General features: G+C 45.0%; 1 pseudogene; it reads left to right on the plus strand.

Annotated features, from left to right (window-relative positions):
- The first annotated feature begins 9,892 nt into the window (after window positions 1–9,892).
- On the plus strand, window positions 9,893–14,022 carry LOC136374044 (protein FAM162B-like; annotated as a pseudogene).
- The last annotated feature ends 13,353 nt before the right edge of the window (window positions 14,023–27,375 follow it).

The raw sequence follows: 27,375 nt of genomic DNA on the forward strand, positions 1-27,375 counted from the left end.
AGACTAAAATAATGGGAGGAATTTGCCATATTCTGCCTGTTCAGACAGATCTACAGGGCTGTGAAATGACAGATCAAATTAAGGTGTCAGGTGAAAAGGCTGTACTGAGAGACGGCTGAGACATTAACCAGACTCTGGAGATAGTGACCTGGGAAAAACTACTGTGAGGGTGGGTGAGTTACTGGAGGGACCCTCGGTTCAGCTGGAGGGCCTGATGCTGGGCAGCCCTTAGTGGATTGTTTCTCCTCTGATCTTGGAAAAGGTCATTTGAGACTGATGTTTCCATGAAAATCAGTTCAGAAGGACTATTTTGAAAATTTTCTCCCAGGAAACTAGAGGTAGCATGTAGAAACAAAATTAATTTCAGAGTTGTTTTTTCAATAAAACCCTTAAAAACATTCCCCTGAGTGTTTCTGTACAGATCAAAATATTTCTGGCAAGTTTTGGTCATCCTGTCTCCTTTAGGTGGGGACACAAGAGCCTGGATGTTAGTGTGGAGCTATGCTAGGAAGCATCCAGCCTTGTTTCCATCACCTGCCTTCCAGGCAGGACAAAGCCCATGGCTGTACCATGCCTGCAGCCAGCTCCAGGCTTTGTCTAGGTGAGAGCTGACCACACTGCTGGGGGAACCCTGAAATCCAGACACTGTGGGCGATAGCAGACCTGCCCTGAGCTGCCAGAGAATCAGTTTGTTGTCAAAGGAGATATGTCTGCTTGTGCTGAGGTGATCTGGGATGATGCACCAGCCATTATGATGTTGTGAAACTGTACACTCAGCGTTGGAGATGCAGATTTTGAATAAATCTGGGATTTACAGAATAAAATCAAAAGCAATGGGAGTTAAGGGTGATAAGGTACAAGCAAGGAGAGATGTCAGTAAACTGGAAACCGGCAGAGTTGGACTTTCCAGCTCCTATCTAAGGGTTTCAGCAGGGCTAATTTCAATAAAAGAACTAAAAGGCACAGGCATTAGTGGAGGAGCACCTCTATCTGCTTTAAAAGCTGTGCTCCTCTGGAGCTCTGAAATGCTATCAAATGTATGCTGGGATCTGCACTTTCACCAGCCACAGCACTCTCTGAAGATGTGGGCTGGCTATATATTGTCTCACTGAAGTGGTTTAATAGATGATCCTTCTGCACCTCAGAATTGGCTAGTGTCTATACCTTGTCTACTAAGTGTATTTTCCAACTTCAAAGTTTATACTTGTATGAAATAAGAATGAATTTGTGTTCATTTCGCTTTCCTGAGGGCCACTGATGGGGCTTAAAACATGCCTGCTCTGTGTGTATGGTGGATTTTTGCCAGTGTGTATGAAAGAGGCAAACCAACCTCATTCTCTGTGCTTTCTCTAACTGTTTGGACTGCAGACATCCAGAGCCCAAGTCCCTGCCTCGTGCATGGGAGTGCAAATGGCTGCAGGAGCAGGGGTTGCTCTGCTCTTGATGAATCCCAGTGTTGCCTCCCAGTATTAAGAATATTTTTCTTTGTTTAGTTTTATAAAGAATCTACAAACTATTTTCTTCCTTTGGGCCTCGACACTGTCTTCAGTGCAGAGAATCAAGAAATTTCTGCATTTAAACTCTGTTGCAGCAGCATGGTCATATTGGTTCCAGTTACCAACTGCAGCATTGCTTAATAGCTTGAGTCTGGGCATACACTTCGAAGCTGGTTGCAACAACAGTCACCTTTTCATCTTGGAAGTGATGAATGGCTTAGGCATACTAGGCAGGAAAATAAAACCTGACACTAGAAGACAGATGAGGGCAGTATTTCTCTGTAATGTTAGGACATGTGTGTTCCTCTCTGAATAGGTTTTCTTCTTATGTGGGCTGTTAGTGTCTAAGCTCCTTCCAGAGGAGCTTTGCCAAATGTTCTGCTTCTTCACATAAAATTTGGGATCCACTTTGCTGGTGACAGATGCAAAAATAAAGAAAAAGCAAAAAATGTCTCCACAACTCTGAGAACTTGTTTATGTTAAGAAGGTTTGCTCCCCTTACCTGATATTTTGTTTAACATTGTTTTCTGTTTGTGTTTTAGGCTTTTAAGGGGCAGATAGTGGGGTGAAGTGGGTTTTTAAATAATTATCTAGTGAATGGTGTATTTCCGGTTTCCCTGCTTTTTAGAAGGAGGGGTAGCTACAGTAGGGAGCAGGGATCTCTTTTAAAGAAATTACTTTGCCACAGAAATGGACAAAGGTCCTGCTTTTTTGTGTGTTGAAGCTGTTGCCCCTGTCTCTGCAGTTATCTTGTATCATGACCAGGCTGAGGATGATATTTAACAGTTGGGATGGGGAAGGAACGATCAGGAGTGATATTACTGGTCCTGAAAGTCTTTTCCCAGAGATCTGACTCTGGTCTTTGCACATATCACCAGCGTACAGAGTCCTCTATTGTACTTGACATGCTGAGAGTTTGTTCCTCTGATGCAGATAGCAGCCACAGCATTCCCACAGCCAAGGTGACTTTTTAAGACCAAGCCAGGCATGGTTAAAACCTCTCCCTCCTCTTACTGCAGTGCTGCAATGGATGAGTTCATATTTTACCTCTTGGGCTTTCAGCTGGCAGTTGGAGTCCCTGGTCCTGTTCTGCATGTGGCAGCACTGAGCCGGCAGCCCCAACTGCTTGTCCGAGTGCAAAGATTCATTAGCCTGCATTTATCAGCTCTTGCCAGGGAAATGGTGAATAATGAAGCCTGGCTGAGGTAATGAAATGATTTCCTTCTCACATCTGATTACATTGCTGCTTATTATTTCCTCAGCGCATAATTTTACTTCTCTGGAAGCTTGTTTTGTAAACACTAATGACTGTGCAGTTGTGGCCCAAAGTTAAAGTAGCATTGCAAGAGCCTGGAGAGCTTTTTGGTCTGGCTGTTGGCTTTATTGCCTGTGCTTCATCAGCTAATGGGAGGGTGGGGACAACTCCTGCCCCAGTGGTGGAAGGTACAAGGAGCCCCATCAGAAAAGGCACAGCCCCTGGCATCTACCAGGAGTAGCTTATTCCTTTTGTTCAGGTATCAGTGCTGTGATTCAGCCTGACTGCCCTTCTTCTCTGGCACTGAGCTTCTCAGAGAGACATCTACCGTAATACCTCTCCATTTATAATCTGTTAGCCAAGAAAAAGACATATTCCTCTCATTTCTTCCTTTATTCCTTTTCTTCTTGAGTAAATCTCTTAAACAAGCAGAGTACTGCAGGCTATTCTAGATGTTTTGTGTGAGAATACTAATACTCTTTTCTCTCTACTGGAATGACTTTTCTTGTACATCTTAGAATTGCATCTGCTTTTTCCATGGCAGCATCCATTTGGCAGCTTGGTGTCATCCCAAGTTCACCAAATGCAGTCAGAAATCTTCATCCCCAGACCTGAAGACTTGACTTTGCACCGTGTGCTCTTTGCCCCATTTATACAACCTGAGAGGGTCTTCCAGGTTTCTTAGGCAGTCTTGTCACTGACCTCTGTGTGAGCTTAGTGACAGCACCCCCACTTTAGCTACTTCCTTCTCCTAATTGTCTTTGTTTGTAGAACCGTCAGTTCTCCAAGGATGGTATTTGTACCTGTGAGAGATCTTTTTTGAAGGTTAAGCAAATAAGAAGTGCCCACCTGATGTGGGTAGCACACTAGAAACATCTCATACATCTCATGTTATTCTTGAGTAAATCCCTTCTTCAGTAAGACAGTTCTTTGCCTGGGTTGTGTATGTGTTTCCATGACATGCATAGTTCAAAAAATGCAGGATAGTTTTGAGTTACTGTTGAAGAAATGTGCTGCTTATGTAGGACGTAATTTATTTTTAAGCAGCTTCTGGCCCCCCTGCAGTCATTATTCATCTCCTTAGGATGAGTGTCTCATTTCCTGCCTCATTATTGCTTTGCCAGGCCACATGGGAGAAGCAGGAGCTGCCTGGGACTCCCTCATGCCATGCATGGCACAAGCAAGGACCAGAGGAGTCACCAGCAGGAGTGAAGTCGCCCCTGAGCAAGCAGGCAGACACAGCCAGTGGTTTAACAAGGCAACAAGACAACACTCCCTCACTAAAGCCCCCAGGCCACTATGCAGAGACTTGTGTGACAGATTTTCATTCTCCTGCCCTCTCCATGCTCAATTGGGTGGCCATGCATCTCTTAGGAGATTTGTCTCCCTGTGGTCCCTTTGGAGACATGAAAGTTGCTGGAAGCAAATCTTATCCTACCCATGGGTTGTGTTTCACCCGGAGCACTTTCTGGTCTGTTTAGGATGATTGTCAAGAAAAAAATCATATATTTGAGGAGGCACTTGGCTCTGTTATGGTTGCTTTGTTGTTCATTACTGGTGCAAATTATTGCCCAGGGCAGTGCCTCCCACTGTGTTACCAGAGTTACATGTACTCCTGTATTGATTACATACCTTTTCAGCCAGTCACTGAAAGGGAAATTTAACCTCACAGTGGAGGGGGTCCTAGTGATATCAGCCAGTTTATTGGCCTGACTGGTGGTTATATGACTTCTCTGCAGGAGCTGAAAAAAATTTAGGTCATGCTTGTATTAAAACAAGTGGGAGCAAAACAAATTTCCACACAGAATGGTTCAATCCTTTTAAATTAGAGGGTTTTTTTTCCCCTAAACTATTGACTAATGGACTGAATTTTTTGTAAATTCATCTGTTTTTGAAGACAATGCCATTTTTCTTAAGAAAGAAAATCATTAAATGACAAGGGAACAGCGAGTCTGTCCCTGTCAATGTGTTTCTGAGGCTCAGCTGGGGAAACAGGTGTGGAAAACATTTAAATTAAATGGTTCTCCAAACTCTGAGTCAAAATATAAACTGTTAAGATTCTGATGGTTTTGTTTGCTTCAGGGTTTCACACATTTTTCCTCTACAGTCCAATTGTGCACTATTCCAGAAATCAGTGGCCTGGTGCAAAGCTCATTAGTGCATTATTTTCCCTAGTAATAAAAAATGTGATTGCATCACAACACCCCAAATATGTTAGATAACTTTCCATGGGTCCTGCAATCTTTACTATATTTGGCTGTTCCTCCATGATGAAGCTGCACTTGGGGCTACCCCACCTTTCAGCCCATGCACAGCCAGATGCCCTCACATGCCAAGTTGCCCTGTGCTGGACCAGCACCTTTGTATGAAGATCCCAGACCCTGGGAAAAGTCAAACTGGGACTTTACCAGAGCAACGGCTAGCTTTTGTTTTGCTGCCCTGAGTTTTGTCCTTCTCACATGAGCTGTTACAAGCCCTGCACTTTGTACCCAGGACACTTCAGACCCATTCCAGGCTCCTTTAGAGTGCTTGCTTGCAGAGCTTAGTGACTCCAGCTGCAACCCAAAGCTCCACTGAATTTGGCTCCTGTTAGGACAATTCTTAACTGCATTCCTGTGTCTGACAAATATCTATTGCATCTTCTCTAAAAACACAGAAGTGATGGGAGGAAACACAGCAAGTATGACTTAAGGGTCCTCTCGTCATTTCTGTCTTTAGAGACTGATGTCAAAAGGCTCACTGGGTGTGAATTAGGCAAGATTTACCAGAGACAGTGGAGTTTGGGCTTGGTTTTGTTTATTTGTTTATTTAAATTACTATGGTTTCATATCTTATTTATGGTTTCTAGGCAAGATTTTTCAATTGGTAGTGGTACTATAAAATTTGGAGGAATGGGGACAATATTGGCAGAAAATGCAGGATCTCTCAGTAACTGGATAGAGGAATAATTTTTTTAAAGCAAAGCTGAAGTTTAACACACAAAAAGGGTAAGGACTCCTTCATTGTTTTGTTTCATTGACAACACTCAAGATTATAAAAATTATGAATTGAAGTGTCCTGAGTTGATTAAAGCCTCATGCTAGTGCTTGTGTAAAGAACTCTTTACAAATCCTCAAATTTTGGTTTTGTTGCAAGATGCTGTAACTATTCCTTTGATTCGACCTGGCCATGGTGAAGAACAGTTAAGGAGCTTTTAGCTCTTGGGATTTGCATTCGAGTTTCCTTGGGGTAGACTAATCCCTGATATGGGGAGGAGGTGACTCATCTGGAGAGAACTGAAACCCTGACAGTGCTGCTGCCTGGGACCCTGGAGAAGAGGAACAGCTCTTGGACTGGAAGTCTGCAGGTGAATGAGACATTTCAAAGCAATTCGTTGCTCTTGCTGTGTTAAACTGTGCTGCTGGAGAAAATCCAGTTGCGTGGAAAAATATTTCCTGACTCACTTAGAATTTCATAAGCCACAAGCCCATCCAGGATTGCTGTTTATCTTACTAGATACTTACTAGATACTAGATACTTACTAGAAACCAAGACTAGATACTAGATACTAGATACTTACTAGAAACCAAGACAGAGCTCTGCTGCATATTTAATGAGATGGGGGAAGGCAAAGAATTTTAAGATAAGATTATCTTCTGTTCCCCATCACAGCTCTCATGTAAGAAGTTTTCATGGCATGCAAACCAGAGTCTGATGGTAAGCCATTTGTTTTTAAGGACACTGAAAATAGTTTTGCAGAGTAATACTTTTTTTTTTTTTTTTAATACTCATATGGATTCTTTTCTGTGTATGAGTAAAAAGATTAGTTACTCATTATTATGAAAATAAACAAGATGTAAAGGGATGTGTGGGGACTTGGGCCTCCTGGAGGAATAAGCACTCCCATTCCTATAGCGTTTGAAAGCTGTAGAAGAAGGAAAAGTGAAGAGAACCTGAGTCCAAATTTCTAATTGCTGCAATAATTCTAGCAATAATCAGAATTAAGGCACTGGGAATAACAGTATGAAGTCAGCCAGAAGCCAGAGCAATGGAGTTTTACAAACAACAATTGAGTTTATATTGTGGGTTCTCAGTTCCAGTTCTGCAGAGGTTTTTGAGGGACTAGCTGCTAGTCCTTGCTGAAGGAGACAGCTGAAGTAGCAGAGTTTGAGGTGACAGAAGGGGTGTGAAGAGGATGCAGAAGCAGAATGGAGTCCTGTGAGGTTTTCTATTTAGTTTAAATCTTCAGTCTTGGCACCAGGTTGCAACAAGTATTGAAGCTACATATCATTCTCACACAGAAACCAGAAATGTCACGAGTCTGCACCACCACAGCTGCAGACCATCTTCTGCTCTGTCTGAGTTAGTCTGGTCCTTTGTGACTCAAAACCCTTCAGATCTGTGCCCTCCCCTTGCAGTGAGGTCAGAGGAAGCCTGGACAATGTCTGGAGAGGTAGTCAGTGTTTTCTGTATTGTCCAGGGCTTGCTCAGGAATTGGGTTCCTGCTCTCCTTCCAGCCAAAAGATGCAGAAGCCAGAGGAGACAGTGCTTTAGACCCAGTTTTGCTAATTCTGTATCTCTGAACAAGTTGTTACTCCTATTCAACAAACTCCCAACCGACAATCTTAATGGTTATGAAATACTGGCTGCACTTTGGTAATGAGTCACTGATGGGTATTAAGTGATGGCTGGTGTGGGGAGGCTGGATGACCCTCCTGCGGATGTGGTGTAACCTGGGCATGCACTGAGATAAGCACAAAACATTTCTAAGGAGATCAAAGTTCATCAGGCTGCTCACAAGTCCACCTTGGTCCAAAAGCATTCTGTATCTCTCTGCCGTTCAGAAAAGGGTCAAAGTTGCTTTGGGCCAGGGGGAGATCCTCAGTGTTGAAGGGAAAGTTGGAGTTCCTAACACCAGAGGTGTCTATAGCTTTCATGCACTGCAGTAAAATTCAGCCTGTCATTAAGTATTCATGGTGCCAGACAAACAAGTAAAATTCATTAACAAGTAACTGCCTTTGTGATTTTGTGAGGACCTCTGTGTCTTTGCATTTCCAAATGCTGGCATAATAAATCCTGAAGTGCCTTTTTGCTCACAGCAGACATCATTAATACAGCTGTTAGTTGGTGTGTCTGCTAGAGGAAACAATTGGAAACCCCTAGGTGGATAAGGCACCAGAGGCCTGTAACTCCCATGATTTTCTCCCCTTTTGAGAAATTAAGACATAGTATAAAAATGTTTGTTTTTTCCTCTCCAAATCCATAATCAGAACATGACAGAAAGACAGTCACTTCTGCTATCAGGATTTTGGAGAGTGCTTGTTAGAGTGAAGATACTCTAATGTTCTGCACAGCTGGAGCCCCTGTGGAGTCAGGCAGGTCCAAGTGTGACACAAGCACCAAGGCAGCACATCCCACAGCCCCTCCTGATGTCCTGGCTTGAGGACTAAGGGACATAGTTGTTCAGATGTACAATTCTTTTTTTTTACTTGGCAGGTCTTCCAAAAGGTGAGAAGGGAGCTTGTGGGAATGCTCAGGCAGGCTGGCCATAAACTTCAAGCTATAAATGCATCTTTCCTCACAACCATTTTTCCATAGGGAAATCCTGAGTGGGACACAAATATCCTCTCTGACTTTATCAGCTTTCCTTTCTGCTTTTTTCAACATAATCACATCCACTGATTTCTGCTTGTTTGCAGGTCTTGTTTGCAGCTGGAAGCTCAAAATACTATTTATTTTCTGTATGGGTTCCTAATCTGGAAATGGATTTAATTTGCTTTACCGAATTACAAGTGAATTACCATGAACACATTGTGCTAAGTCCAGATACATCGTAGTGCTTCATGAAAGAGGAAAAACTACATTTGTCACTGCTGTTATTTTATTCTTTCCTTGGTATCATTAACTCCATGTTCCCAAAAAATATAAAATGTCTCTATAAATGACAGTGTTTTTTCTTGAGGCATGAGCTGAGGACCCAGAGCTGCATCTGTTTCATATCTTTCATCCTTTCAGCTCCTTAAGAATATCCCTGCCAATATCTGAAGTACTCTTCCCTTGCAGTACCTCCTCTTGCTCTTAGACACATTTTGATTATGCAATATTGCATTTGATAATATTACTAAATAGTTCTGAAAAATTTCCTTTTGGCAACTGCTTCTTCCCTTTTGAATGGAATTGTTTTCCCTACCTGTAAATCAGCTTTAGGACCTTGTATATTGAAGGAGAGTAAATACCCCACAGCTTCAAACAAGACAAATATTTTGCATTTTCATTTCCTGACCCATCAGGAAAAATTTTGTGCAAAATGCACGAGAAATGTCAAAGTGATAAAATAGCATTGGTTGTGGTGCTTTCTCTGGTTAGAACAGCTGGTGTTATGGAAAACATTCAGGACGATCCAGACACTATTCATGGAGAGCAAATACTTCATAGGTGCTGCTACATTTCAAGGACGATTTTACTGCCTGACAAATACTACATCAGCTGAGGTTTTTTTTAATGATTTCTTAGTTTACTGTTTTAAACCTGAAGCATATCTGAAATATACTTCTTTGTTAAGAAAGTTTGCAGTCTGGGTGTGAGATGGACTCCCCATACTGCATCTATAGGTACAAACATCAAGTTAATTTTCCTGCCACCAAACCACATTTATTCTAAGATGCAGTAAACACTGCTCATTTTCTGAAAATACATTTAAAGCAACTGATTTGCAAGATCATTTTGTAGCTGAGAACAATTAAGAACCCTAACAGCTTAACCAGCTGTGATAATTAGCATGCACTAAGCCTGTCTTTGGGGAAATACAGCACACTGTCTTATTTTAGTTCTTCCATAGTAAGGACTGAGAAAACAATATAAATAACCACTGTTCTCCTGGGCAGTTCCTCGGGATGGGGAGCTTGGGGCAGAGTGTGGGCTGGGCATGTGCTGCCACAGTGGTGATTTCTGCCTGCCCAGCTCCCCGAGGTGTGTCATTTTGGTAAACACAGGTGGTAAATTTAACTTGTCATCACGATGTAAGCAAAACCTGTTGTCAGTTAGGGTGGAAGTTCATGCTACTCCCTTCCTACAGGAAGGGCTATTTTTACTTTAATGAGTCCTAGAAGCAGCCTCCTGGGCTCCTGCCCAAACTGGTGGGGCAGTGGTGGTCCAAGGCAGGATGCTGGGAATGCTGCTGGGGCACAGCCCTGGGATGTGGCAAAGGGTGGCTTGCCCAGTTCTGCACCCCACCTGAGCTGTTGGCAGCAAAGCAGAGAACACCCAGGACACAGCTTTGCAGACGGCTAATCCAGGTGGGGGGAAGCTTTCGGTCAATGTTTTGGGCTGCAGCATGGAGAGAAAGGTTATTTGCAGGAAAGGGTGAGAAAATTACCCTAATTCTCAGCCATGGCTGAGTTGCTGCCGTGATTCATCTCATGGGGCAACAAATGCTCCTGGGACAGAGAGCACACCCAGAGCTCTGACCAGCACAGTGCACAGGGCTGAAGTTTTTTCCTGTTCTCCTATGGCAGCAAATACCAACTGATACTTCGTGTCAGGGAATATGTCAATTAAAACAAATAAATGTTCCTCCTTTTATCCAGCTGCCAGGTCTCCAGAGGAGGACCAGTGTGTGTGGAGGACTCACTCCCCTGTGCTTCCTGCTCTGATCCTTGCCAGGTTACAGCCACAGCTGTGTGTGCGTGTGTCAGGCAGTGCCCTGGATTATGAGGCAGAGAGCAGGCATGGGCTGTTCCCAGATGGACAAGCTTCCTGGCATGGACACAGTTTCTCTTCTTAACCTGCTCCACTTTCTTGGCTGTGCCTTTGCAGATCCCTCACCCTAGGAAAGCTGGGGTGCATGGGCCTGCCTGTGCTCCTGTGGGATGGCTGGGAGTCTCCCCTTTGCCCTTGTGTCCCTTGGGATGGAGCACATGCTATTAGCAAGTGTACTGGTGCTGCAGGTTTGATTCTGGCTCTTGCTGATGTAGCTCTCCTAGTCTCATTGCACTTGGTGAGAGAAATAGGAGAAGCAGGAGACTAAATTTACCTGGGCCAAGATTTACAACTGGGATTTTTCAGCCGCTTACATGTCCTAGCATACATGACCAGGTCTAGGGCCAAGGCATTTACTGTAATTTCACCATCTCAACACAGGTAGGAGGAGATGCTCCCCATGCCCTGTTCTATAACAGCAGTGATTTCCTTTGAGCTGAGTACCAACAATCCAGCAACAGGCAGGGGGAGTGGGATGCTGAGACTGGGGACATCTTCATGTCCATCTCTTCCTGCCCGTCCTGGTCACAGCTGGACGTTTCTCAACCCAAGTCCCACATTTGTAAACACAGGGCACTGTAACGTGGCTTCTTGGGTGCACCTACCTGGATGTAAGTACCGGGTGAGCAGTCTTAGCTACCTTGCAAAGACCACTTGTACAGGTGTGCACTGCAAAAGCCAGAGTTTGAGCTAGTTGTTGCTTACCATGTTTTCTCTGCCACTGTCCTTGTTGTTGCCTGTTATTTGGCTTATTTCCATCAAGAGGAGCCAGAGCCCTTTTCTCGTTGTGCTGTGGGTGACAGCATGCAAATGGCATCACCCTGGTAGCCTGATGGGGTGTAATGTATCATCATTAGTATGCAGTAATGTGGTACCCAGCTTGCATGAGAACAACTGCCAGTCCCCCACCAGGCTGCATTTTAGCAGACATCATCTCTCCATCAGTGATTTCAGGAGAAGCTGTTGACGAGTTAGCTGCTTGTGCTGCTGGCAGTTTGCTTAACTCACTAGTCGGGCCATTTAAAAGCAAGACGCTCACAGACTGAGATATTGCTCTGGGCTTGGGGACTTCAACCCCATATAATTTGCCCCCTTAATTGGGAAGTTTAGAAGAGATTTTAAGTTTAAAACCTATCAAAATTAAAGGAAAGAAAGCCAAATTAAATAAGCTGCAAATGTAACAAAGCATCTCACACCAGCTGCTGACTCTTTTTTGACATTAGAAAGCACATTTAGCTTCCACAGAACAGACAAGTATTATTTTAAACTTTCAATCCTTTGCTCTCTGTACCAACTGCTTTTTTCCGTTCTTGAAGCTTAGCCCATTGCTTTTTACAAAATCTCTGACAGGTAAAGAAGCTTTCAGGAATGAGAGAAGGCCTACAAATTTTGATAAAAAGGTGATAATATGGTCAGGATACTTTAAAAAGGAAAAGGACATTCCCAGGCACATATCCTAAGTGGACATATTGGAATGATTATTTTGGCTGTGAACACACAATTGAGACCCCAGTTTGCATCACCCAGAGCTGTGCTCATGTGCTGGGGGTCAGTGCCTCCCCAGTGATGATGTCCAAAAATAACTGTAAATAATTGTAACTCCTGTAACTTTTTGTCATTCCCTGTGAAGTAAACTGGATTCACTTACTTTAGAGATCATAAATTTCAGACTAAACTGAAGTGTCTTTTGCAAGACAAGTGGCTTTGAAACTCAGAAGCCACCATGGTAAAGTATCATTCACTCTGGGTTTTTACATGCTTTTCTAGGTTTTATTGATTCATGATTAATAATGCTGCATAAATTTTAATAAGAAGTTGTGGCTACATACAGCTTTGGTGTATGTTCAACTCATGTTCAATGAGTTCCTCCTGTATGCGGTTTCACTTCCTTGTCGAGATATGTTGTTAAAGGATTATCACTCAGTTTTGGAGTCCTAATGCTTCTGACTTGTGACATCCTGGGTTCACCTCCAGCTGTCCTTCCCCTTGCAGGTATGAGTAAATCCATGGCTGGACATAATTTCATGGATGGCTCATTGCCATGCTGCAGTTTCTTGCAAACATGAATTGTTGTTTATATACCAGGAGTTACTACTCATGGAAGGTGATGGAGGTTTTCCAGTGATGGATGGGGCTGTTCAGCTGCTTGGGAAGAAAACTCCTGGATGGTGCAGCTGTATGCTCTGGCCCAGTCAGCCTCCCACTGCAGGCAGATGTTTGTGGAGCTGGTGCCATCTGCCTGCCTGCCAGAGGCTGTGCTGTGGTGGGCTTTTAATTCCCTGAGCGTGGCATTGCCTGGATCTGATGGCATGGCCCCAGTGTCTCCTGGTGCTGAAAAGCACCCTGTGGCCTGCCCTGCTGCACCCAAAGGCCAGCCCATCATTAATATAATGGAAAGACTTTCCTGTCCCTGTCATTTTACAGGCATTCACTCTCACACACAACAAAAGAATACAGGAGAGCAGGAGTTTTTAATACTGTTATTACTGATGACTTTTGGGAGTAACAATACCCCACCTAAGTATTTTCCCACAGGCTAATATTTTCAGTCCTCCTTTAAGCAGCTACATTGGCAATAAGTTGCTGCAAGACTTGAGCATTCATTACATATCTCCTCATGATCCCATTTCACACATGCTGCTGCAGAATGGAAATTCTGCTCTGCTCTCCACAGGTCTGAGATCCTCAACACTGCAAGGAACATTGTCAGGACAAAGGATTGTTACATCACGATTGCACTGACTGTGCTGGGCTGTGTGACTGTGATCATCACTGGCAAAAACTGAGTGTTGTTTCTGGGGAAACTGGTTCACTTAATGTGTGGTCTACGTGTGTTTTTTGGAAATAAGCATCTGGGTGACAGATAGGTTTGAGAACACATACACATGAGCAATGTATGCACAGGATCTGTATCTCCCCTTCTCCAGAGGAGACATAGGCATTGGAAAGCACAACCTGCTGATTAAAGTGTTGCTTCTGACCCACTCTGCCACAAACCTGAGCAGTGCAATGCCCAATATGATGGTGTCTCAACAAGGGGCCGGGCTGAAGGTAATGGAACAGCTCAGACAGTGTCAATGGAACCTGGTTCAGCCTGGCATCTGTCAGCCATGAGGCTCCTGCCTGTCTGCCCTGGATGCCACCATGGTCACAAAGAGCTGTCACTATTTTCCCTATCCCACCCCACTGCTGGGTCTCCAGTTTGACTTGCAAGTCCCAGCACACTTATAAACAATTTATGGTGTAATTCCCCTGCTAATCAGAGCTAAAATGCTGAAAATGTGACATAACAAGGAAACACATTAACTTCTATCACTGCAAAATATCAAAAATGACAATGAGATGTCAGAGGAAGTGGTGCAAATGTGGGGAAATTTAGTGGTGGCAACTGTGTGCATGCAATGATTTACACCAAATCATTTTCCAGGCTGTGAAGAAGGATCAGAGGCTGCTGAGGGTGATCACAGAAAAGAAAGCCAAATGGAGGGCTGAAGTGGAGATGGTCAGGAGGCAGCTGTTGGGAAGTCACAATGATTTGGAACAAATTTATTTTAACAGAAGGAGATAAGTGATTTGCACATGTGGCATATGCACCTGTCTTTACACAACTCTTAGGAGCTTTTCCACTGAAACTCTCAGAGCGAAGACTCCACTGCTTAAAAACTGCTCCATGCAAACTGGGAACACCCTATGGAAACTCCAACTACTTTCTGTGGCTTCTTGTCTTTGGCACCAGGCCCAGCTCACATACAAAAAATCTCTTTTAAACTGGAAAGTGGGGAAAGGACAAATGCAGGACTCTCCAGCCCAGGATAAGCTTTTCATGGTGCTGCTGGTACTCAGGTCTCCTCACAGTCAGGAAGTGTTGGAATCCAGGGCACAGGGAAAACCCCTCAAATTTCCCTGGGGGCTCCAAGGCTCCTGCTGAAACCCCAGGAGAGCATTGCCTTTGACCTTACTCCAAGGGAAAAATTGCCAACATTTGTGGATTAAATGAGAACCACAAAAATTTAAATTAGATAGTAGTTCAGTCTGTCACAGGGTGAAAATTTGTAGTTTTGGATTTTTAAAATGTAAGTAGATAGAGGCAAGATGGAGAATTTTGAGTGGTGTCTTAAGTTCTTCTTCTACACCACCTTCTTCTGTGACGGTGACACAAAGACATTAGTAGAATGTAGGTGATGTAAAAAATGGAGTGTCTAGATTTGGTAGTAAGTATTGGTACAAAACTGTAAATACAGTACGTTTTAAGAGTTAATTGGATTAGAAACCTTTAAGAGACCTTGGACATCAGGTCTTGTGCTCTTGGCAGTGGTGTCTTTCAGTGTGCTAAGCCTGATGTGGTGTGCTGCACACAGGTGGTGTGCTGACCTTCAGATAAGAAATTTAACAAACACCTTTTAAGACTGAGCTGCAAGTTCTGCTCTTCTTTCAAACCCTGGCTCAGGACTTTGAAAAGGAAAAAAACCCTAATTAGGAGGATCTTGGACTCGAAATACAAGAAGGAATGACATGACCCTACATCAGGGAGCATCACCTTCTCTGCAATGGCTCCAGGGCAATCAGCCTTGGCTGAAGTGACCTGGAGCAGGGGGAAAGCAGTCTGAAATGTTTTGCAACTACAAAGACATTAGTTATCTCTCTGTCTCAACTGTCTTTGAGTCTACTGCCATCACTGTCCGCTCTCCCTTCCACCAGCACCTTGTGGGATGCTGTGGCTAGGGGAGAGAAGGGACATGAACATGAAGAGGGCCTGGGAAGATCAAAGAGTGTGAGCAGACCCTGATTACTGATTTGTGCCAAAAAGGGCTTTGGGCCAGAGGAGATGGTGGTGGTGTGGAGTGGTTCCTGTAGGGCAGCCCAGGGAATCTATGCCCGATGCAGGGAGCCTGGCCTGGAGACATCTCCCGTCCTGTAGCACCTTACTGGTTTTCCCTTTCATCTTCTGCTTCCAGTCATTGTCATGAAAGTTGTCTAGCACTTGCTTTGCTGTGATTGTAGTCCAGAGTAATTGTTAATATATGATTTGCTGAAACTGAATTATTTTTAATCATCATAGTTCATTAACTCATAATAAAACAGCTGTCCAATTACATCTAAAGCAAACACATCTCTTCACAGCTTCATTTAGAGTGTCACCAAACTATCTGGGATGATGCTTAACAGATGGGAGAAATCCTAATAAAATATTGAACATTACATTTTCACAAAGTGACTTCAAGACATGTCCCGGTTCATGCCTGTGAGTGCTGATGCTCTGATCCCTCAAGTGCCACCTGTAACCCCTCAAGACCTGTAACACTGGCTGGAGGAGCTGTATGTGCTGCATGGAGTCCCAAGGGACACAGTGGGGCAAAACCCAGCCAGTCTTACCCCAGCTGCTAGAGGAGACACTGTAGCCATGCTCAGCCCTGGTGCAATGTCCTGAGCATTACACTGGCACCTGGCCTTTCCAAGGCTTATAACTTGGAGCAGTTGCACTTGTGTTCCAGGGGAGTCTGGAAGCTCCTGCTCAGGTCTCTAAGGTTTATTGTATCAAAAATCATGTCCATTTATTGTTGAAGTGTCACTGCACAAACAAGCTGCTGACAAAGTTGGTCTGGGGCACTGGCAGGTGGTCAGCAGTTGCTGGGCTCGGGGTCTCCATCTTCTATGCTTGTGGTCTTTGGGCAGTTTTTTCCCCTCTGGTGCTCCTTACGAGCACTTCTCTCCATGCTGCACACCTGTTTAGGGTGAGGGAGATGTTACCTCTGTAACATCTCCAGGCTTTCAGACCTTGTTTCCAGATCACAGCCCCATGCAGTACAGTTCACCAAAAGTGATGTCTTGTCCCTGTAGTATTCCTCACAAAGTTCATCTCAGAGAAGTGAAATAATGGTCTAGGACAAGCAGAGAGTGAACAAGTCTCTGCTGAGATGGCACTTCTGCTTCACAGGTAATATAGGCTCTTTCATTTATATGACCTGGTTTTCTTGGCTAGTGCAATAAATTGCAAGAATTACCTCAAAGTTAGTGCTCATTTGGGGATAAACTAAAAGAGCTTGCTCAGTCTCTTAGATATTATTATTTTTTTTTTCAATTCTTAAATGACTTTCATGTGCCCTTTTTCAGAAGGTGCATGTAACAATTAAAGGAACTATTTTGCAAACAAATCCACGTCCATGTTCTGAACTTACCTGGCTTAAACGGGAGATGAGATGACCAGAGCAATGTCTAAAGAAAGAGAAAATTAATTGTGACTTCTTCCAGCCTCTGCTCTGCACTCTCCTCTGCCTAGGGAAGAAATCTGCTTCAGTTGTGAGCTATTATCAGATACTCTTAAAGAGCTGTGGTCTTTGCCTACAGTGCATAAAGCTGCCACATTACACATAGGCATTAAGAAAAAAATCAATTCTTTCTCCCTGAGCCACCGGTAAAGCGTGTCATCTGAGTGACCAGATGACCCAGGTGCTTTTGGGCTCTTATAAAGAGCTATGACTATTGTATAGAGAAAGATCATTCACCATTGCCTACATGATTATTCATTTTAATATCATAATACTCCCCCCAAAAATCAATTGGACTGATCTCTGACTTTCACTTGGTTGGTGGTGGGTGGCTGCTGATGTAGCATAGCCTCAGCTGAAGCCTCCCCTGTATGAACTGGAAATGCCTCTCCAACAGTGAGGCTTATCACTGCTTGTTAAAATCTGTTTCCATCTGTGTCTGCAAAGTCCTTTGACTCTCCTCTTGAAAAGCTTCTAATTAACACAGACTCCTGGATTTATAATTGGCTGATCCTTAGCACCTTACAGTTGTGGGTTTCTTTCTTTCTCCTCCCAGATAAATTGCTTCAATGTCACACCTGATCCTCCGGGTATTTTAAAAGAGTAAATGGGAGATGTTATTGGCTAGGAGTTATTCTTCCCTTTTTAGTAAGGTGCGTTATGTTTTGCCTGCCTGACTCTGAGGAGAGGGGCTGGCTCCTTTCTGCAGTAAGGGATAGAGTTGAGAATGAGCTGGTTTGCTGTGATGCTCAGAGAGATCAAGGGTGAGTCCTCTCAACTCTCACCTCCACGTTTACTGCTCTGTACTGGGGGAAAAGGATTCTTCTTCCCTTGCAGGATTTTTTCTGTTTTACTGAATTCTTGTGCGGCAATGGTTAACAATGTACTAGTGGTTGGTTCCACGGAGATTTGCATTACAGTAACAATTGGGAAGCTTTTCTGTAGTAGCTGGAGTTGATCTAATTCTACTTCCATTAAAACCAGTGCTGCAGTTCCTCCTGGCTGTGGATTAATGTTATCATCCATGACTTTTTGAAGTTTCAGTTATTTCCAGAGACTTAGCTTCCCCAGGGAGTCAGGCTGCTGCAGGGCAGAGCTGGGTGCACTGAGCTTTCTTCCCTCAATGTGGTGAGATCAAGCTTTTAAGGGAGGCTCTGCATCATGAACATCCCAGTAGGAAAAATCTGAGCTCAGGAAATCTCAGTCCCTTCTTTATTCATTTTACCTCTTGTTTTGACCTCAGGGTGCCTAGTGTGTCAAGTGTATAGTGACACTTGATTTATTCCCATCTGCTGTGTGCAGGTCTTCTCCAGACTGGTATGTTGCTGCACTCAAGAAGCATTTTTTCCATTTTTTCTTGAGATTCAGAACGACCTAATTTTAAAGACTGTCCTGTTCTTCCAGTGTTTAGTCTCCCACCAAGCTGAGAAACTGCTGCTTGTTTTAAGTCTAAATGTACCCAGCTACAGCTTCCCGGCATTGAACATTGCCCGGAATATGGAAACTTTCCACCCAACTTTTCCCTGTGTCACCCCTCAGTCACTCCTCACTCCTCAGCTGTTTGCAGTTGTATGGCTGCTATGTCTAAAACACCTGGAGTTTCTAACCACTGCCTGGTAGGTATCATTGGCTTACTGGCAGTTAAGTGATTGGCACTATAGTGAATTTATTCCTGAATAAATTCCTGATTTACTATGTTAATGGCCCCTTCATAAACTATCCAAATGGATTGCTTTTGTTGGTTTTAGCATAGAATTGATAATCTAGTATTCTTTGAAGAAAGAAAGGATGTAAAAGCTTCCCAGACTTTACTGACTGCCCTGGAAAATTAAAAAACACAATGGCTATGCATCAGAAACAGGTTCTCCTCTGTCTGTGCCCAAGGCACCAGCACTTGCATGAGAAGCATGGCCATATAGGCCTACAAATCTGATTTTATTTATGGGACTGCCAAGGATCAGTCCAAAAAAGCTTCAAGGCTCAAAGCCTCCTCTGGGTGAGATGCAGTGATGACTTGGATCTGTAAAGGGACCTGCTCCCTCTTACCGCAAAAATCTTTCCAGCTTGGAGGAAAGCCTCCTGCTTTCTGTCTTGCTCAGCGTCATTGCAGCTGATGTTTAGTGGTAGCTGCTGCCACCACTGGCACTGGGATCCTCATGACCACCCTGATTTGAGAGCTGGCCTAAACACCACTATCCTGTTTGGATTTGGCATGAAGTCCTTCTAGCCTAGCAGGAAAGCAGGGCTAGTGTTCAATAATTTGAATTAATTAAAGAATCATTCATTAACACATTGAGATAGCATTAAAGCAATTTTCCATTGTTAAGTAGCTTGATGATCCTTAGTGCTGTGTGATGTATTGCAAAACCTCTGTGACAGTCATATAATGAGTAAGTAGCTCCTGAAATGCTCTGAAAGGACCTGGGCATTTCATTTCTCTGGTCTTTGAAGGATCCAGACACAACTTTCAGCACTGCATTAGTCAAACTGGCTCTGCACCTTCTCTGTGCATGCAAGAGCTTTCTACATGGAAACTTAAACTTCACACCTGACTCTTCTTCTGCAGCAGTGTTCCTCAGTGAAGGACCCAAACCTTGAGCTATTTGGGCAGGGACTGCTGTATTCTGGGTGTTGAGGACCTCACCATAGGGAAGAAGTCAGTATGGAACAAGGTTCCATAGGAAAGAACTGGGCTCATTCCCTGCTTATGTATGTTCTGCAGCATGAGTAGAGTTAAAAGAAACTGCTGGTGAAACTGCACCAGAACATGGAGTGATTTTCATGCTGATCTGTAATACACATCTCACAGATGACGTATGGTCCTGTGTCTTTTTCTAAATTATTCCTAATGGTTCAGTATTCTCTGTATGCAGAATGTATGAATGCAAATACAGCTCACATGGAACTCTATGAATTCCACCCCCTTGCACTGAACTCCTCGTCCCCCACAAGCAATTTTATCAGTCTAAACATTGTCCTGCAACAAATTTCTACCAGCAGGGCTATAATTGGTACTGAGGACATCCATTAGGGTTGTAAAGACATCATTAAAGCAATGGTGCTGCAGGGGGAACGGAACAATCTGCAGAATGGCCCCAAGTTGTGATAAGAAGCAGAAGAAAACCATGAAAGGCAGGCAGTTAAAGATCCCAGTATTTCAGGACTCTAAGCCCCACAAGAAGGCAATTTTACTTGACAAACACGCATTAATGCAGAGCAAAAATACAGCTATTGTATGCCTATCTTTCCCACTCATTTCTTTTTTTCTTCTCCTCAGAGCCTGTGTGGAGGTGGCACAAGGGATGCTGTGAGCTGGGGACTGCTGGGCACCCACTGCTGCGGTGTGAGAGCATACAGATCCAGTTGGATGTTGTGGGGCTGCAGAAGACAGCGCAGTGAAACCGTGCAAAAATGGGCAAAGAGCAGCAGTATCCCATGTACCAACTCCCACAGTGTTAAGAGTTAGGATTTTTCCCTTTGTTTCTTTCTCTAAGAAAATTTACTCCCATTTGTTGCAGAGACATTAATGACTGGTACTTAAGAGAGACAAAAAATACAGCCAAGGAAAGGGGGGAGAAGTGCAGCTGGCTTTACTTTTGTAGCTAAGGGGCCTTCTCTTGGGAAGGCCAGAGATACCATGAGATTTGGGCTAGGGGAAAAGGGAGCTCCTCACTCTTCCTCGCCCTCGACATCAGAGGGGAGACAGGCTACAGTCACTGTGGAGAGAATTCACCACCACTACAGGGCTCCATCTCCTGCTGTCTTCTTCTACCGCAAGTGAGGTTCTGCTCGCAGGAATAGCCACTGAACTGGGCCCTGGTGAGATCCCTCACCATCCCCTCAGGTGTCCCAGGGAAACGCCGGGACCCCGAGCCCCTTTCCCCCCCTTTCCTCTCCCGGCCGTGTTTGGGAGCCGGGCTGTCACTGCCCAGCCCCGCCGTTCCTCTGCCGCTGCTCCGGGTTTTTCACTGCGGTGTGACCCCACAGCCCTGCTGCCGGGACACTCCTGCGGCTCCTGCTACAGCTCAGGAGTTCCTGATACATTTCCTTTGCCACCCCAGGGTGTGCCCGTCTCTGCCGGCCCGGCTCCACTCGGAGGCTCCTGCTGCAGCCCATTTCGCCACCCAGCGGGGCAGTGACGCCGGCTGTCCCTGGGGATTTGCAAAGGAAGCCGTGTCTCTCTCTCCCGCCGCCCGCCCGCCATTACCGCCTGAGGGAGACGCGGCCGCGCCACAGCGCCCCCTGGCGGCGCGGGGGACTCCCGGCAGGGCCCGGCCCGGAGCCAGCAGCGCCCCCTGCTGGCCGTGCCCGGCCCTGCCCCGCAGGGGAAGGTGCCGCAGCCCAGAGCGGGGTCCCGGGGTTTGTTCTGTCCGGGGTTTGTTCTGTCCCGGGGTTTGTTCTGTCCCGGGGTTTGTTCTGTCCCAGGTTTGTTCTGTCCCGGGGTTTGTTCTGTCCCGGGGTTTGTTCTGTCCGGGGTTTGTTCTGTCCCGGGGTTTGTTCTGTCCCTCGGCGCTGCCGCTGCTGGTGATTGTTCACCTTGTTTGACACGTACAGGCCAGTAAAGAACTGCTGTTCCTTCCCACATATCTTGGCCTGAAAGCCCCTTCATTTCAAAGTTCAAATAATTTGGAGGGGGTCGTATTTTTCCTTTCCAAGGGAGGTTCCTGCCTTCTTTGGCAAACATCCATCTTTCAAACTGACACACAGCCTCTCTGGCATCTCATGGTAAGGGTTTGAGGATTTTTTAATCTACTTGCCTCTTATTGTCTCTGCTGAATGCACCTAGGAGAGATTTTGAGCTTATTTCAGGTGAAGTTCATGTGTCTGTGGACTTCCATGGGTGACAGCTGGATGTCCCCTGGTGCTGGGAGGACACAGGTGTCTTGTCAACATACATCTCCCCAAAGGCAGCTGATTCCCTTCCAGTGCCCTTTGCTGTGGGCAAGACTCTGACCTGGCACCCAGGTGTTCTGCAGCAGATGGTGCTTTCCTCCCAGGAGCCAGGCTGTGAGAGCCCAACTGCTCTGGGGCTCCCAGAGCAGCATCAGCACAGCCCCCACAGGTGAGAGTTACAGTCCCACGACCTGGAGCTTTCACCTACCCATGGGACAACAGGGCTGGGAGAAGAGCTGGCTGTGGATTCAGTGGAATGTCACATCCCTCCTCTGCCCAACCCATCAGCACAGGTAGTCACTGTGGTTCATCTCCTTCTGGACTTCCCACAGCACATGGACTCTGCAGTGTTCATCAGGTGGGACACTGGCCTTCTTTTTGAGAAGTTCTTAACATACAGTGACTACCCTAAGGATGTTATTCCTTTGGAAAAACTAGAACAGAGTATTCAGCAGAGCAGCTTGAGCCCAAATATTTTGTTTTGCTTTAATTAGTCAGAGAGAAAAAATAACAACGCCTTCTTCAGCAGCTTCCAAAGTGCACCACAAAAGCAGTCAGTGCCATGCCATATCTTTTCAAGGTGGGGAAATTACACTCCTGGGAGCAGTGCTCCGAGAGGGCATAAGGGCTAGTGTGGACTGGCATAGGCATCAACCCTTCATGTGCTCTAAAAAGAGCTGAGAACTTAGGATGACTGAGGTTTAGAGCCTGGGATTTGGGATGCTGGGAAGGGGTGCCCCATCACCCAGACACCTGGAGATGCTGCTGAACTCTAAGACCTTGCTGCAATGGCCAGCCCCTGTAGGGCTCCCCTAGGAGTGTACTAGAAAGGGTATCACTAATGAGTGGTGATATTTACCGCAGAAAGTGGTGAGTGCAGAAATATTCACAAACCTGGAAGTGAGATAGAGGAAACAGCTCAAATGTGGCACAGAGAAGGGGTGGCTTTGTCCTCTCTTCATCTGACTCCCTCTTCCCTGTTAAGAATGTTTTAATCAAGAAGGAAATGTGTTTTGAGTTGCTTTTACACATCAGCCAGGGGCTGAAATTTGAGGCAGCTTCCCTTAGGCACTTACCTGTCTTTTCACCAGGGCTGCGTTGGGGTCTGGATGCTCTCCCACAGCAGCTGGTGCAAGCTCAGTGCTTCACTGCTAATGTGCTCCCTCACTGCTCAGAAGGCAGGCATACTTCTATAAACAGCAATAAAGCCATGTACTTAACCAATAAAACAGGCATAGGAGCTCTGACACCCAGACATCAGAGCTGAGATAATGGCTCTCCTGGAATCTAACCTCTGCCTAGGCTGAGCTATTATGATTTCTCACTCTACAGCTATTATCCTCCATTATCTTTCGTGCCATCCCACTGCTCTCTGTAGTGTGTGCTGTGCCACTCAGCAGCTCCCAGGCTGTCATCGGTGTCACCGAGTCCCCAGCACTGATCCCCTGCACATTGCAGGGTTGGGGCAATGTTTGTAGTGTTTGCTGAGTGTTGCTGTTCTTCACTCAGGTGAGCACAGGATGGCTGTGTTTGCAGCCAGGCAAACCCAGGGAAGGGCTCAGCACTGTGTGTGCTGTTTGTCACAAACACATTGTGTGTCCTAACAACATCCTTACACATTTTATCTACTCACTTGCATACTGGCTGGGAAGGTGTGATGCTGACAGGAAAATCCTTTCTGCCTGATGTAAAATGGTGTGTTTAGATCAGCTGTGTGCTGGTTGACTGGTTTCATAAACCCAGGAGCACTTTTACAGCACTGGTCTTACAGAAACATTACCTTTGTTCTGGAGAGGTGAAGGAGCAGGTAATGGCTTGTAGTCTGAGATGAGGGAGCTGGAAACACAAGTTCATGTAAACTCCCCTGTTAAGAAGTGCAAACCTCTGCAGTTTTGAGCTATGAAGTGTTTGGTGTTTCATTTTAGACCAAGTATGGTAAGAAAGAGGAGGATTGTGTGGTATATGGGATATGGAGAAGGCTGAGGTACTCAGTGATATTTTGCTTCACGAGCAAGTGCTCCAGCCACACTGCCCAAGCCACAGAAGGCAAAGGGACAGACTGGGAGAAGGAAGAACTAACTCCTGTAGATCAGGCTCAAGAACATCTGAGGGAAACTAAAGGTGCACAAGTCCATGGGACATGATGAGATGCATCCATCCTGAGGGAACTGACAGATGGAAGTGGCTAAATGACTACCATCAAGTAAGTGAAATCGTGGCAGTCTGCTTCACTGTAGCAGCCAGCTGTTCCTGGCCTCTGGTTCGGGATACTGCTCAGAGCTAGTGCTTTGCCACAAAACCAAGAATCATGTCCCGGGATCATGTGTGATCCATTGCTTTAATACACCTCAGTCCGCTTGTGTCAACCTGCCAAAAAATTTGCTCTTGGATGGGTGACATCCATGCAGAACATCAGCCCTTATTCCGGGTGGGATTTTCTGGTGGACCTGGCTGGGATGGCCAGCTCACGGTAAGCTCAGCTCTCTGGTGCACTTGGATTATGTATTTGTCCCCAGATGTCTTGTGAATGGGGAATGGAGCTCCCAGCTACGTTTTAAAATGCAAAACCTCGTCTTGACATCTATGGAAAATTAAGTTCTGTGTGATAACCACTTTAGAGACTCTGATTTTAAGTGACTGGATAATAGTTTTTAACCTAGATGGAATCTAGAGGTAGATTTGAAAAACAATTGATCTAAAAGCTCCCTACCACCCACAAAGAGAGCAAAGAAACATGTTTCTGCTCCATTTTGTGTTTTAAGTGCTTGTAACAATGTAGCAACTCAGCATTTCAGTATTTCACAATTTTCACGTTCCACGATAGTCTGCTCCAGAGAAAACTCCTTCATAGCCTTTCTACGTCTGAAGTTCTGCTCAGAGGCTTGAGTGCATTTTAGTAAAAACTTTCTCATTTGGCTTTCTATATTCTGTTATTTGTTTAAGATTTAAGTCTTTTACTGTTTTATTTTTGTTTTCCTTCTAGTGGCAGGAAAAAAAAAAGGTGATTAAGCCCAGATTCAACTTCATGAGCATGAGCAAAATAATTTTTATTAATGCCTTTAGCTGTAATGAGTGAGAACTCCAAGCTGTCAGATCGAACTCCAGAGAGACTCCCAATGCTGTGCTCAGACTTTATATTAAAGGATGAGAAAATGCATGTCAACATATCAGTGAAAAGCCCATGAAAGTGAGAACACACAATACATAGTTTATTAATATTATGGTTCAGTAAAAAGGTCTCTAGCAGGGAGGTGAAAGTGGGGCCTGAATTTCTGTCCAGTCAGGCTTTACATCCCTGTTTGACCATATTTTTTCCATCTTCCACCTTTCTAAGTAGGAAGGTCAGGATCTGTCCAAATGGATGTTTATTTACCTTTGAACACCAGCAGATATTGCTTCTTCCTGCAGCCTTGTCAATACTGAGCTGTTACTCTGCAGCAGGGCAGAGGCTGAATCTGGCCCAGGTTTGGTCAGGGGCTCAGGATGACAGCATATTCACATCTTGCAGAAGCTGCTGTATCCCCTGCCAGAAACCCAGCTCTTCTTTATTTTAAAGTAAATCTCTGGTTGCCATGGTTTCCAGGAAGTACAGGTCTCACTCAACAGCACAAGAGGTGAGAAGCTCCCCAGCCCTCTGGCCACCTCCAGCTGCAGGAGTGCAGGGAGCTGGGTCCTTTGGCTCAGGTACTACAGGATCTCCTTGGCTATAGGGATTTTTCCAAGATCACACCCACCCTATGTGGTTGCAGTACATGGGTACAGACCAGGTCATTTATGCCTTCAGAGAAATAGGATAATTTGATTTAAGGAAACCTTCCTGTGCAACATTCTGCCCACAAGGTTCAGCAGAACATGTAAAACCTACCCTCAGAGCTCAAAGATTTTCCCACTGCTGTGGGTTTAGTGTAATAATCTCTTTTTTTCAGCCTGTTTAGCAACTAGGCTGTCAATCAATAGCTCTTCTCTCAAATAGAGGAATTTGACACTGGTTTATTTTACACCTGCAGGTGGAATTTTGTAGCTGTTACAGGCAGATCATCTGTTACATACCCAATGAACAGGCAGGTATTATTAGAAATACTCTCACCTATCCATGAGGACTGTGAAAAGCAGCAGTGTTCCTAGTTGGCTTTCAAGAGAGGCTGTCAGTCATGAAATGCCCTCAGAACTGCTCCTGCTTTTGCTGATGGCCAGCACTGTGCTGATTAATCACTTTTAAAGTTCAGTGAAGAGATAATTTTGTCGGGAAATGTTGAGAAAGCAAATTTGCTCTGAACAGAGAGTAGGACTTGTTCCTGTTCTAAATAGGTGTTCGGATCCACTAAACACCTCTATTTTTCTTTCCCTCGGTCTTTTTCCTTTCGACAGAAAAAAATCATTCAGTTTCTCATTGCTCTTCCCTTTCAGTGAGAGTTTTGGAAATGAGGGATGGTTTCTACCTCCTCTTTCCAGTAGGAACATGCATGAGCTGAAGACAGAAGAAGACCTCAGGAGACAGAAGGGCTCTGCCTGCCCTGCCTCATCCACACCAGCCACAGCTGTCAGTTTTACAAGGGACCACCTGCCCTTCAACTGGAGCAATGTTTTGGGTGCAAGAGTGACACAAACCAGTGCTGTAGCTGTGATGAAAAACTGATAAATCAGGGAAGAATTTACCACTTTCTTCTGTGAGTAAATGGCAACACTCTAGACTATCATTAAACTGCTCAGAAAAAATAGAAGCTCACAGAAAAAGAGGTAATTCCTCCTTCTTTGAGGACTGGAGTCACCACAATTACTCTATAGCATCAGCAACTTCATCACCACCAGAGTGAGTCTAAGACGAAAAAATAGTCAGGGAGGCAGGAAAAAAAATCCACCACTATTTTTCATTTCTTACCAAATTAAATGACCTGCCCCTGGGAGCTTCTAACACTTCTAAATGGTTGACTGAAGCTCCAATTTATTTCCTGTCAGATTCTCACGTACTCCAGTGTGATGAGGACTGCCCTACAAGCACTGAGCAGCCTCTCCTTGCTCAGAATCTGTGTCTCTGGTGCACCACACATGCAGCTCCCAACTGCTCAGGCAGTGGGTGCAGTCTTTTTCTTGTTTTATTGCTGTGGTTTTTAAGTGACCACTGTGTTTGCAGAGGAAGGTCTGGGTGAGCATAGAGGCAGCTTTCATGGTGTCAAGGTGAGGCTTCTTGCAGCTTGCACTGTAGCTCTGGCCAGAGAGAAGGCAGCCAGAATGCAGATTTATTACTGACAAAAGTCATTTCTGAAGCACTTGGTGACTTTAATTGCTTTCAGTTAATGTGAGCAGGTGAGGCTGAGCCAGGATGAGCAGCCCAAAACATGAGGCTTGGGAAAGCAGCCTAATGCCAAGCTCTGGAGGGCAACTGAGGAGCTGCAAACCAGCCCTGCTTTGCCAAATGGAATTCTAAGGAACCACACTGGCTGGTGAGACAGGTAGTGTAGCAAAAAGAGAGACTAAGCGTGAACAGGGAACCACCTAGCAGCATGTCCCAGCCACACAGACCTGTTGCTGCTCCTTGGCTGGCTCAAATGGGCCAGGAGGTGGCTGTCAAGCAGGTAGCCTTTGCCCATCTACCCTGCCATACTCCACATGCTTTGTGGGTGTTTGAAATGCTCCATGGTGTGACTGAATAATCCCACTTGTCCTGGACCTCCCACCCCAAAGCTGGATAAAGCCTGTAAAAAGGATAGATCTGTATAGACTTTGCTCC

Source organism: Sylvia atricapilla, chromosome Z (genome assembly GCF_009819655.1).
Source record: "Sylvia atricapilla isolate bSylAtr1 chromosome Z, bSylAtr1.pri, whole genome shotgun sequence".
Classification (NCBI taxonomy): Eukaryota; Metazoa; Chordata; class Aves; order Passeriformes; family Sylviidae; genus Sylvia; species Sylvia atricapilla.